The sequence below is a fragment of the Myiozetetes cayanensis genome, unplaced genomic scaffold, assembly GCF_022539395.1.
Source record: "Myiozetetes cayanensis isolate MyiCay16 unplaced genomic scaffold, myiCay2020 scf1, whole genome shotgun sequence".
Classification (NCBI taxonomy): Eukaryota; Metazoa; Chordata; class Aves; order Passeriformes; family Tyrannidae; genus Myiozetetes; species Myiozetetes cayanensis.
The window spans coordinates 31354771-31367323 of record NW_026086604.1 but is presented as its reverse complement, the minus strand read 5'-3'; positions in this window follow the sequence as shown (position 1 = coordinate 31367323).

The following is a 12553-nucleotide window of genomic DNA, read 5'->3' as shown; positions in this document are numbered from 1 at the left end:
CCAATTCTGTCCCCGTTTAAAACGCCTGTTTTAACCAGGCGTTCTAACTGCTGTTTGCTACAGCCAGTGCCCTGGATGCCCTGCCCTCAGCCAGAGGTCTGGTACGGATCGGGGGACCACTAAAGGATTCCCTTTCGTATTGTCACTTCCTAAGGTAACAGCGCCGTGGTGCCCATGACCCGGTGCCCTGTCAGCCGCCTCTCCGTGTGAGCTAGACCAGCTCCCCCGGGCTAGGGCGATCCTAAAATTGTTACGAGGGAAGGCAGGAACCGCTAACCCGAGCTGGAAATGAAATGTGTGTGCCTTGGGGCCGGGGTGGAGGGGAGGGGGTGCGGGGGGGACAGACGAGGGGGCTTCTCTAAAAAGTGGCTTTCCACCATATAAGAAAATTAAAAACTACTCAGTGGGTCAAGCCATGTCAAATAAAGCAAACAGGAGACAAATGAACCCCTGGAAGGAGAAAAAACAAAAAAGTATTTACTAGAGTTTATTTTGCCTAGCGAGTGCAAACATTGCAATCAATGGACACGCTCAGTGATTCACTTGGTGAAGGGACTACAAGCCATGGTCAAAGGCCTCCTGTGAGCCCCCCCTCCTCCACTTCCCGGACACCATCCCGCGGGCCGGGGCTGCCTCTGAGGGGCGACCTCCTGGTGCGGGTCGGGCAGCGCTCTCTCGCCGCCAGAGGAGCCTGTGGCTGGAGCGATCGCGGGCCTGGCGGAGGAAACCCTCGGCTGCAGGAGGAAAATCCTGCCGGAGGGAGTTGCTAGACGATAGGAGTGGAGCGGAGCCGCTGGTGTGCTGCGCCGGCGACTGCGGGGCTGGTTTTACTACCTGGGCTGTGGGGAGGGTTGGTGCTCCTCGCTCAGCAACCCTGAGCGTAAGCGGAGACATGCTTTTAAAATTAAAACCAACCAGACAAACAAACAAACACCCTCCCCAACATCAAAACAAACAAACTCGCCAAAACAACCTAAACAAACAAAACAAAAAAACCCAAGACCCACGGGTTTGTCCTTCGAGCCTCTGATTTCCCCGAAGGGAATTCCACCCCGCAGCACAAGACGAGCACAACTTCCCCGAGGAAAGAAACCGCTCCCTGTTATTTGCTTATTCTTCCCGCCATTTCTAGTGCGATAACGGCAACGAGACATTATCAAGTGTGATCGCTGCTTGGCCCGGAGTTTGGCCAGCAGTGAGTTTTGCTCAGGTATCCCCAACTTTCAGCAGGGCTTCCCCTGCGGAATAGCCAGTCAAACTCTTTAAATACCTCCTGGCGCCAGAAGAAAGTTCTCATGTAATAGATACCCGCTGGTGTGAGAACATGGATTCTGCTCACTTTGTCAGTCAGCCAAGGTGGTGGTGGGGGAAGGTTGAGAGGGGGAGATGGGGGTTTCCTTCAATTAAAAAAATAAAATAAAAAAAACCCCAAACAAACAAACAAACAAACAGACCAAAAAAAAAAAAAAGAGAGAAAGACAAAGAATTATGTTATTAATGATGCCAGGAGATGTGCTGTAGAATTAATGATGCTTTTTAAAGCTCAGTTTATTTCTCCTCTTGGAGCAAATTAGCTGGAATAACAAGCAAACATCAGGCAAGAGGAAACTGTGTGTTAGTCTCCTCCTTGTGTTTCACTCTGAGAGGAAAGCCCATCAGAGCAAGACGGAAGAGATGGGGGGAGATAACATCACTACAGCACTTCATTATACTTGAATGCTCCAGCACACTCGCTGGGCTGGGCTGCAGCAGAGCAGGCGGAGGAGTACGGCTTCTGCTAGAGAGTTGCTAGAGAGCTGCTAGAGAAGGCACTGGGGGCTCTCAGGCCGGGGCACACAGCCGGTGAGACAGCTTCGTGGGCAGCAGGAGGAAAATCACTGCCCAGAGTTATCCAGAGTAAAAGAAAACTCCGGCACTCTGGCATTGTATCACTAGCTGTATTGAGGGAAGGCTGCAAAGGGCACACAACACGTGTAGGCTGCAGTCACAGCAGCCTAACGTTCGGCCTGGTGAAATTATTCCTTGTTTTCTCTAAGGAACAAATTTTCTGAGGAAGGCACCTGGGCAGCCTCCTGAATACCAGGCAGGGCAGCTGTGACATCTTATCTCAGCAGCGCTCACAGCTCTAGGTGCAGGCCACGTCAGGATGGATGCTTTTTATCTTGTAAGAGACAGTATCACTTTGTCTCTGTTCTATTCTCCTTCACAGAATATTATATGTCTGGATATAATATTCACTTTTCCAGATATTTGAATTAGTGGACCTATAATGCAACTAGATTTTAAATGGATAAAATTACAAGTGACCACATCCCCCCATTACTGGGTTAATTCTGGATCTGAGATGTGTGACATGCCATTGTTCTGATAATGATTTTTAGATATAACAGACATGATTCTTCTAGCATTTGGTCTTGACATCCATAGGTAGATTTTACATTTAAAAAGAGCTTAAGGTGTTAGGTTAAGAACTCAGCTGTGATGTTGTAACATCAATTTTCCCACTTTCTGAATGCTTGTTTCCATATTATAAGTAATATTAAACCAGAAATTTTATTCTTTTCCCCGGTATTTTTAAAAAGTGCTCCTACATTTGAAAACACGTCATTATGGTAGTAGTGCTTTGAAGTTTAAGTAGCCAAAATGTTCCAGAGTCTCCCAGGCTGCTTCCTGTCATGATCTTACAATACTCCCTTTGCAGATACTTCTTGATGGTTGAAGGGGAATTCTTTTGCAAATTATTTTGTGGTTTGTTTTCTTTTTATTAATTATTTTGTGATCATGGCCATATTTATGTACATGGCCTTATTTCTTTATTTATTGCCTAGGAAAAGAAATAAGATCTGAAATAGAGAATAGATGTTCAGAGAGGCAGTGAAATATATTTTCATAGACATAGAGGTCGTATTTACAACTCAAACTCTCTAGAGAATGTTTCTGTCTTTTATTCCTATATTTAGGAGCAAATTTTGTTTTTACAAAAAGCTATTTGGATTTCAGATAATGATGACCAGACTTAAGAAATATGCCCCAGATGATTTAATTCTGCAGAATAACTCTATTAGCATAATATTAGCTCTTACACCAATGAAACTGGGAACTGGAGATATTTTTCTAAACTCTACAGACCTTTAAAATTTGCCTTTTTCTTTGATAGTTCATTGTTCACAACAGGCACAATTTAAGTCAGACTTTAGTCCTCTACCTTTCCTTACTTTAGTGTTTGAATTATGTTAATGGCTAATTATCAAGAGCAAACCAGCACCACAAAACACACTTTTCTTTCTTCCTTTTATGGTAGGTTTCTTCAAGTCAGCAATAAGAAAATAAAATGCATCTGAATTTATCTACATCTTATGTCAAACAAAATGGCTATTCTGTCAATACCAGGGCTCGTGGCAAGGATGAACCCACACTCTTGAAGGAAACTTGTACGCATCATGAAAGAACCTTTTTAGAATTACTGCTTAAAATTAAACAAACAAGTTAACTAATTTTGCAAAACTGGAGGCATACGTTATATTTTGAATGGATGCCTGTGTAAAGAAAAGTGGCAACACTCTTGAGGAAGTTCATCAACTTGCTTAAGAAACTAGAAATCCATCAATTTTACTGATCTGACACAGTGACGCAAGTTGAAAATCTGATTCACAATGTCTAGATCTTTTCCTGTGGACCCTGGGATAGAACAGGAAACATTTGTGCCAAAGTAAGTCGAATTACACTTGGTGTAAATCTGGAAAAGAAAAGTGCTTAACTAAGGACTTCTTGATGCAACTAAAAATATTCAGTAATGGATTCCACAGTCCCTCTGAGAGTGGCACTTCCATGGTCCTCTCTCAAGGATGTTTTTCTATGCGAAACCTGGGTTTAAGGACATTTACAAATTCTCTCACAGGTGTGCTTAGAATAAATTCGCTGGTTATCAGGTATTAAATTACATGTGTCTTTGAAAACAAGCACAGACTGTGATACATGTTCTATAGGTAAGTAAGCTTCTCATAATCAATTTCATAATTAATTTTACCATTATTTTTCTTGCGAAAAAAGGCACAGACTATTTCATAAAGCACCCAATACCTTTTCAAAAGTATTTTTCAATTCATGATGGAATAGAATCTTCATAGTAGCTACTGCAAAATTCCCTAAATTCTAATTATTCCATTTCTGTTATCCCACTAGCTGACCATTTCTGAGGAGAGATTATCAGGAACCAATACAATGGTTTTCTGACCTTGTTATCCAATCCTGAGTGTACTTGCTGTAGGAGAATGCATAGAATGCTTTAAGACTTAATTGTTGATTTGTTTACTTTAAGTGGCTTAAAATGTGCGAGTGCACCCTGCTCAAAATTGTTACTTAAAGATAATTACATCTACAGTTGACTTACCTTGACTGCTTTTACTTTCAACTCTCCTTCACCTCTCTCTTAGGCTGTGATTGCACTTCCTCACCATAAGGCAGCTGGTTCGACATCGCACTAACCATGATAGGTCAAGATCCCACGATGCCATAACATAATGGATGGTAAAAAGGGTAAGCTGCAGTTTTGTTTTCATGAATCAGGATGATATTCTATGTTACAGGGTCAAATGGAGAACATGGTTTTAGACACTGACACTGATCTGCTGCATGTGGACCAAGGAAGCTATGGGAAGGATAATGATAATGTAGTTGACAAGGCAAAGTTAGTGCAACCCACTCAGTTGGAAAGAATGCTTCCAGCAAATTGTTATGGTTGTTCTGGAAAGCACTAATTATTTCTGATCTACGTACATGTAGACTGAATGCATACATCTATTCAAACAAAGCAAAGAAGCAATCACCAGAAATTAAATCACCAGAAATTAAACTCAATGATATATCTATTCAAGGTCATGATGCTCTACTTACCTGTATATTCATTGTCCCTGATTTCCAAGTAAAATCAGCAACATAACACTTTCCCTAAAATTACATTAGAAGAGCCTTGTAAGAAGTGACTCACATGTTAGAGCAATTTTAAATTATGTTTATTTCTTTTTTAAGTCTCTGAAACTCCTGAACACATACTTTTCAACAGAAAATCTTAATATAATCTAATCCAAATTCTCAACGTCTCTGAAGCCGATTAATTTCCTGATTCAACCAATGACGAGATAGCAAATTATTTGCCCTTGCCACAGTCCAAGATTTAGGAATCTCAGGGATGTGAGGTTTCCACACCCCCTCTCCCCCTCATGCACATCCTCACACACCCATTAAGTCTAACAACTTCATTAACAGCTTTAGCTGCATCTGGAGATAAATCAAAGAAGATGCTTTAATTTATACAGACATCAGTGTAAGTTTCTTGTCTTAATGTTGGCATAAAAATGTTCCTAAACAATTGTTGTGGTCTTAACCCCAGCCACAAACTAAGCCCCACCTTGTGCTTGCTCACTCCCTTGGCACTGGGATGGGGGAAAGAACTGGAAGGGGAGAAGTGAGGAAACAGTTTAATAGGTAAAGCAAACTTGCTGTAGTGCAAGCAAAGCAAAACAAGAAGTTCATTCACCATTTCCCATGAGTAGGCAGATGTTCAATCATCCCCAGGAAAGCAGGGCTCCATCACATGTAACAGCGACTTGGGAAGACAAACCTTGTCCCAGCTTCAGATGCTGAGCATGATGCCATATGGTATGGGATATCCCTGTGGTCAGCTGGGGTCAGCTGTCCTGGCTGCGTCCCCTCCCAACTCCTTTTGCACCTCCAGCCTGCTCGCTGGTGGGGTGATACGAGAAGCAGAAAAGGCTTTGACTCTGTGCAAGAGCTGCTCAACAGTATCAAAAACATCTCTTTCTTACCAACATTGTGTCCAGCACAAACCCAAAGCATAACCCCATACCAAATGCTGTGAAGATTACCTCTATCCCAGCCAAAACCAATACAGCAATTGTACATTCAAACAAACTGTGAATAGAAGACAGAAAAGAGATGCTTGACAGCCATTTGCTCTCTGTTTCTTAAAATTATGATATGCTATCCAGTCTACCAACTTTGAGAAGCCGGTCTCTGGCAAGTCTGCTTTTATCGTGTTTTGGTTTAAGGTCTCTAAAGCATAATTGTGAAGATAGTTGGACCCATAATAAATACATTAATCTTTGTAGCGTTGGCAGAATAGGGAAAGGTGAACCAATGAGCTGTTACTCTTTCCCACAAAACCAGAATGAATTAGAATAAGACAGCGTTTAAAACACAGAAATTATCTAACCTTGGAGCAGGGAAAGTAATATTTCTTGATATAACCGTTTTTGGAATGTCTTTATTTTGCCTTGAAGTAACATGTTCATTGTTCTTGGAGAAATGGTTGCTTAATAAGCAGAAGTCAAAGGATATTACACAAGATTACATACAAAAGCAAAACCAAAATGCTTGTGACCCTTTGAGAATGCACCTATGTTAATGTGCAAGTTGTATCTACCAGCCTATAAAAAGGCTCTGGAAACAGAGACAACTGCCTAAAATTGTATCGTTGTGCTTTGTCTGGAGCTGTCCTGATCTTATTGCTATGCATTCTGCTTTTGTGAGCACTTGACATACAAACTCAAGATAAAACAAAGGATGTGCTATTTGGCTGTTATTGGAAAAAAATGAAAGAGTAAGATGAAAGATGAGTGACTCCAGATCTGTGGGGAACTGGTGGGGCATGAATTCAGCAGATACTTTATTGTTGTACTTAGGGGAAATGATCACCAGGTTCAGTGAGTTCATCAGATTTCCAGACTTGTAGTAAAACGTGGATTAAAAAAAAAAAGCAGATGCATATAATCAGTCCTTCAAACACTGTGCATTTTTGTGAGTAAAAAAGGTGTTTTAAAAAAAACAGTGACATCACTATCTGGTAAAAAGGAATCAGGCTCTTCCAATCCACATGAGCAGAAAGGAACAAAAAGACAAACTAATAGACCTTTGAAGATATAACCATTATATTCAAAGTTGTTATTCATCTTATCATGGAAATACAAATTAGGTGCTCAACTTGCTTATCTAAAAGAGTATGGTAGGAGGCAGTAGGAAGGGCACAGGTATGGTTTCTCATATAACTTCATAAATAAAAGCTTCACAGTGGTTTCCTGTGAAGCACTCATCCTAAATAGAAACTGGAGTTGTAAAGCAACTGCTGCAGAGATTTATGTAGTCTCAAAAGATTGTTGTTAGCATTTGAAAATCTCATAATATTATTAAATTGATATAACAAAACAAAGGGAAGAACCTGGATGGATTATTTATTAGTTTGGAATAAATGTATCTATCTATTGTACAGTAATATGGACCAATGCCTGCATCCTTGGCATAAATAGAAACATTGGAAGGCAGGTCCAAACACACCTTATGATACCTTTAGTGAAATAACAGATTGTTTTTATCACAAACAACTGAGAGATTTAGCAAGTTAAGATTCAGCTGGTGCCAAACTAAGGTGCAGGTGAAAATAGATGATGGCAACCTGTTCTTAAGCATCCTTGCAATTAGAAGCAGTCACTTGTGTAATGATGGATGACCTCCAGTGGAGAAATACAGAACTATACAAAGGATGTTTCACTTCAAGAATATGTAAATAACTTACTCTTAATTTTATGCTACATTAAAAGAAAAATTATAGTTTCCATCTGTCTGGAGCAAATCCAACAGAAGTGAGCAGAATAAGGTCATGTCCAAGATACACAGGACTAATCCTTTACATGATTTTATGTAAATCACTGTGGTTTTAGGGTGGTATAAGGATTGAAGGGGCATGTTCTGCCATTCTTTACATCAAAATTATCACTTATTCAAGATACATAGCTAGTGTCTTTGTACTTAGTTATATGTAGCATTTGAGATGTAGATCAATTAGCATAAACCTTGTTTAGGATGCAGTTAACCTCAGCTGATTTCAACCATCTCACAGTTTGGTAATACAAATCAGTTAGTTAGGAAGGAGTGGCAAGAGTTACACTTCATAGGCCAAAATGTCACCTGCTACATTTGTTACATGAAATGTCAAAATGTGGGAGGCATTCATAAGACAACACACAGAAATACTGCACTGACATCCATTTCTTTGTCTGTGTTCTTTACATGAATGAGATATAAGCACTGGGCAGTTTCAGGCAGAAACAGAGATGATGCCTGAAGAGGAAGGAAATATGATTAGAAAGATCTTTCTTTTTAGGAGAACTTTGCCTTTCAGCAGAGGCAAAGATTAGCAAGCACTTAGGCTTTGTAACAGAAACCCTTGGGACATGTCTGTTGTGTCTCTATAATCTATCATGACCAGCAAAACTGGAGTAGAGCATGCTATGTAAAAAAAAATTACTTTCATGTTTATTTCAGATCCTCTCCTTGTCCTTGCAATGCTGAATAATTTTATCTGAACAAGAGGGTATTGACTTCTTTTTCCAAGCATTCATGGTGCTCATCTTCATCCCTTTTAAAGATAAATTCAGGAAGCATAAAATATTTCAAAACAGGATAACTAACATATTACACCCCCATATTACACCCTGCTTTTTAAGCACATAAAAATTAATTTAAGATTCTTTTCAATTAAGAGGACAATTAATTAGGGCAATAATTATATTGAGTCCTAAAGTCCATTCAATCAAGTCCTGTCTAAGTTGCTAAAAAGCAAATGACTAGAAAAGTGTATGCAAAGAGCAAGAACAAAAACTCTCTCCACAGCCAATAATTTGAGTTTCGATACTTTGCTAAGCCAAACATTTAGTTTTTAAATGTAATGGACCCTAATAGATTTTGTCTTCCATGAGCTGACTGTGGAATCCATATACACTTTTACCATCCCAGTTTTCTGCAGCAAAACCTAATTAAATACATAGGGTGACAAATCACTTTCATTAACTTAAGAGCAGAGTATAGGTGGATTAAGAAGCTCATAGAAAACTCAGACCACCACAGAACACACTAAATCCTATGTGCAGACTGAGTCGTCTGCTTGAGTGTGCATAGTAAGTCTTGTGTGCCACATATCCTATGAATGCTGTGTTGGAATTGGTGCAGTGGACTTGTCACATCCAGCCCTGGACTGAAGACAAACTGACAGCTGATTATTGAGTACTGATCCAAGCTGTGATCTGAGACAGAAGTCATGGGATCATTTAGGTTGGAAAACACCTTTAGGGTCACTGAGTTCAACTGGTAACTCATCACTGCCAAGTTACCACTTGGTAACGTCTACACTTCTTTTAAATAACTTCAGGATTGGTGCCTCAAATACTTCCCTGGGCATCCTGTTCCAATTCTTCATAACCCTTTAGGTGAAGAAATTTTTCTTAATATACAATTTAAACCTCCCTTGGTGCAACTTGTATTAATTTCCTCTTGTCCTATCACTTGTTACTTGGGAAAAGAGACCAACCCCCACTTTGTTACAACCTCCTTTTAGGTAGATAAGGTCTCCCCTGAGCCTCCTTTTCTGCATGCTAAACAATCCTAACTACCTCAGTTGCACCTCATAGGACTTGTACTCTAGACCCTTTACCATCTTCTAGACATGTTCCAATGCCTCCATGCCTTTTTTGAAGTAAGGGACCCAAAACTGCAGACAGTATTTGAGGTGTGCCCCACCAGTGCTGAGTATCACTGCCTTAGTCTTGCTGGCCACACTACTCCTGATAAAAGCCAGGATGCCACTGGCCTTCATGGCCACCTGGGCACACTGCTGGCTTGTGTTCAACCTATCAATCCAGCCTGTCCAGATTGCTCTGCAGAGCCTTCTTGCCCTCCAGCTGATCAGCACTCCAACCCAACTTGGGTGCAAGCATCTGCAAACTCATCCACAAACTGACTGAAGGTGCCCTTAATCCCCTTGTCCTGGTTATTGATAAAGATATTAAACAGGACTGGTCCCAACACTGAGCCCCAGGGAACACCCCTTGCGAAGGACCACCAGCTGGACGTAACTCCATTGTCCACCACTCTCTGAGCCTGGGCATCCAGCCAGTTTTTCACCCAGTGAACAAAGTACACTCATCCAAGCCATGGGCTGCCAGCTTCTCCAGAAGAATTCTGTGGGAAATGGTGTCAGAGGCTTTACTGTCCAGGTAGGTGACAGCCACAGCCTTGCCCTCATCCACTAAGAGGGTCAACTTGTCACACAAGAACATCAGGTCGGTCAAGTAGGACCTGCTTTTCATACACCCATGGCGACTGAGCCTCATCACCTGGGTTCTAATCCCTTAGCATTAACGTTAAACTTTGCAGCATACACTTTGTGCCAACTGAAAAGCAGGAGACAGCAGCACTGTGTGCCTAGATTGACAGTGTAACTACCTCCACCTTTGGATTTCTCCACCTTTTCAAGAAGGACACAATGCACCGCAAGCAAATTCCAGAAAGTCACACTACAATCCAAGAGAATGATCTGGAAAAGAATTTCAGGATCACCAACAGTTTGAATAATTTTCCAGTAGTGTCTTTGTCATAGGAAATTACTCCATAAACTGTTTTAAAAAAATTATTTTCCCTAAACACAGCTCATGTCTTGACTCTGAAAACATATGGAAAGACCATATGATTTCATTTGCTACTGTCTTTCACCATTTTAACTGGCATCACAGCCAAGGATTTTCTATTATACATTGAAGATTCCACCCTCCATGACTCAAGTGTTTACTCATCTTTCTTTTTACTGTTAAAAAGAGGACTGCAGTCTTCAGTGAAAGTATTTATTTTAATTTAACAAAAAAATCCTTTATTTTACTAGTTTTGTTGCCAATTGACTAACCATATGTTTCTAGATAAGAAATTCCAAGCATTTCATGTATCTGTTTTCTCCCCCTGAAGACACCTATAATTGAAGTTTGTTCACAGACACTTTAGCGTTATCAATCAAACACTGAAATATTTTGGCTGCTTTTTTGTTATTGAAAAGAGAGTATTTAAATCAAGGGAAAAAAACCCAACACATTTACTTCTTTGTCTAGGTAGCTTACAGATTTATAAAGAAGGTCAGGAAGAAAAGTCCTTTTTTGAAACAAGTATTTTTCTATACAATGGACACATCTGAGCTTCCTGTTACTGATTTTTTACCATATAGAATCATGGACTATCCTGAATTGGAAGGGACACACAAGGATCATCAAGTCCAGCTCTTGGCCTTGCACAAGCTAACCCAGAGACTTGACTCCAAAATATTTAAGTATTCTAGCTTTGCAGAGAAACGGTTGCAAGGCTATTAGTTCCTTATGTGAAAACACTTATTCATTCACGCTGTTAATATAATTTTCTTGTATAAAACTGTCAACCACAAGTATTCTATAAAAAGTATAAACAGTATGCATACAATGTTAAGAGATGCCAGAACCAAAAAAATCTTCCAGCTACCAGCCTTCAAGTCTGTATTTCTAATACAGAAGTAAGCTGACAATGAACACACTTCTCTAGACTCATCTTGGAATAAGACAAGTACTTACTATTCTTCATTCTGTAAGTTTGCTCTGAACACCTTCAGCTGCTCTGTGAGCTTGGCAATCCACAGCATTGACTGAGAGGTCCAGGCTGCTTGGCTGCCTCCTCATTCAGTGTTGCCATCAACATGCTGTCCCTGCAGACAGGAGGAGGTTTCTTGTCACTGTCCGAGCTTTGCAATTCAGGGGAATCACACATTTAGATCGACATGCTTCAGTGTGAATGAATGATCATTACATGACTTATTTTCTGTTTTGCAGTGATTCCTCCTCTGACTATGATGTCAAAATACTGTATCTTTAGGAAGAAGCAAAGTAAGCTGTTTTCTAATATTCAGTAGCTAAGGCTTTGTATTGCAAGACACAGTAATGTCCCTGACCACAGCTTTTCAACATGAAACTCACTGATTTTTCATTGCTTCCTTTTATGGTATGTTCTGGAGGTGGAAGCAGAGATAATTCTCTGACCTAGTGTAAAACTGCTGGTACCCAAATCTGGAAGATGACCACAAGGAACAAAGCAAAAAAAACCCAGCAAACAAACAAACTGACAGAAAACAAATCAGAAAGTAGATGCTCTTCTTGCAGCTTGCTTTACTGCAGTCAGATCTTCACTTAAGATATTTACAGAAGAATTTTTGTTGATCCGAGGAAAAATTTTAAAGTTTCAAAAATATCAATTAATTCTTGAGAAAAAGCCTTGGGTGTGGCAGTGGTAAATTTTCAGACTCTACAGACCTCCCAAAACCTTTCTTAAAAAGAAGAGATTTCCATGGCAACTCAAGAGAGGAGTGCCTTCACTGAACACATCCTATGTCTGAACTTGCTTTTTATATTCATCTTTCCTGGAGTCCTAAAGAAAAAAAATAATCTAATTCAGACTGAGAAATCAGATTTTAGAAATCACCGCTACAAAATGCTGCTCAGTGAGTGGTGCAAAGTGCTTTTAATTTCACCTCTTTTTATCTATTCAGGATTTTTTATACAAATAATTTACAAGAAGCAATTATCAGTGTAAATGAAACCAGAAGCAAAGAATCTTTGGTACTGAGGTGCTACTAGAAATTAAAAGATATATTGCTGGAGACAGGAAGAGAGATGCTTAGGGACAGGACACTGTCTGA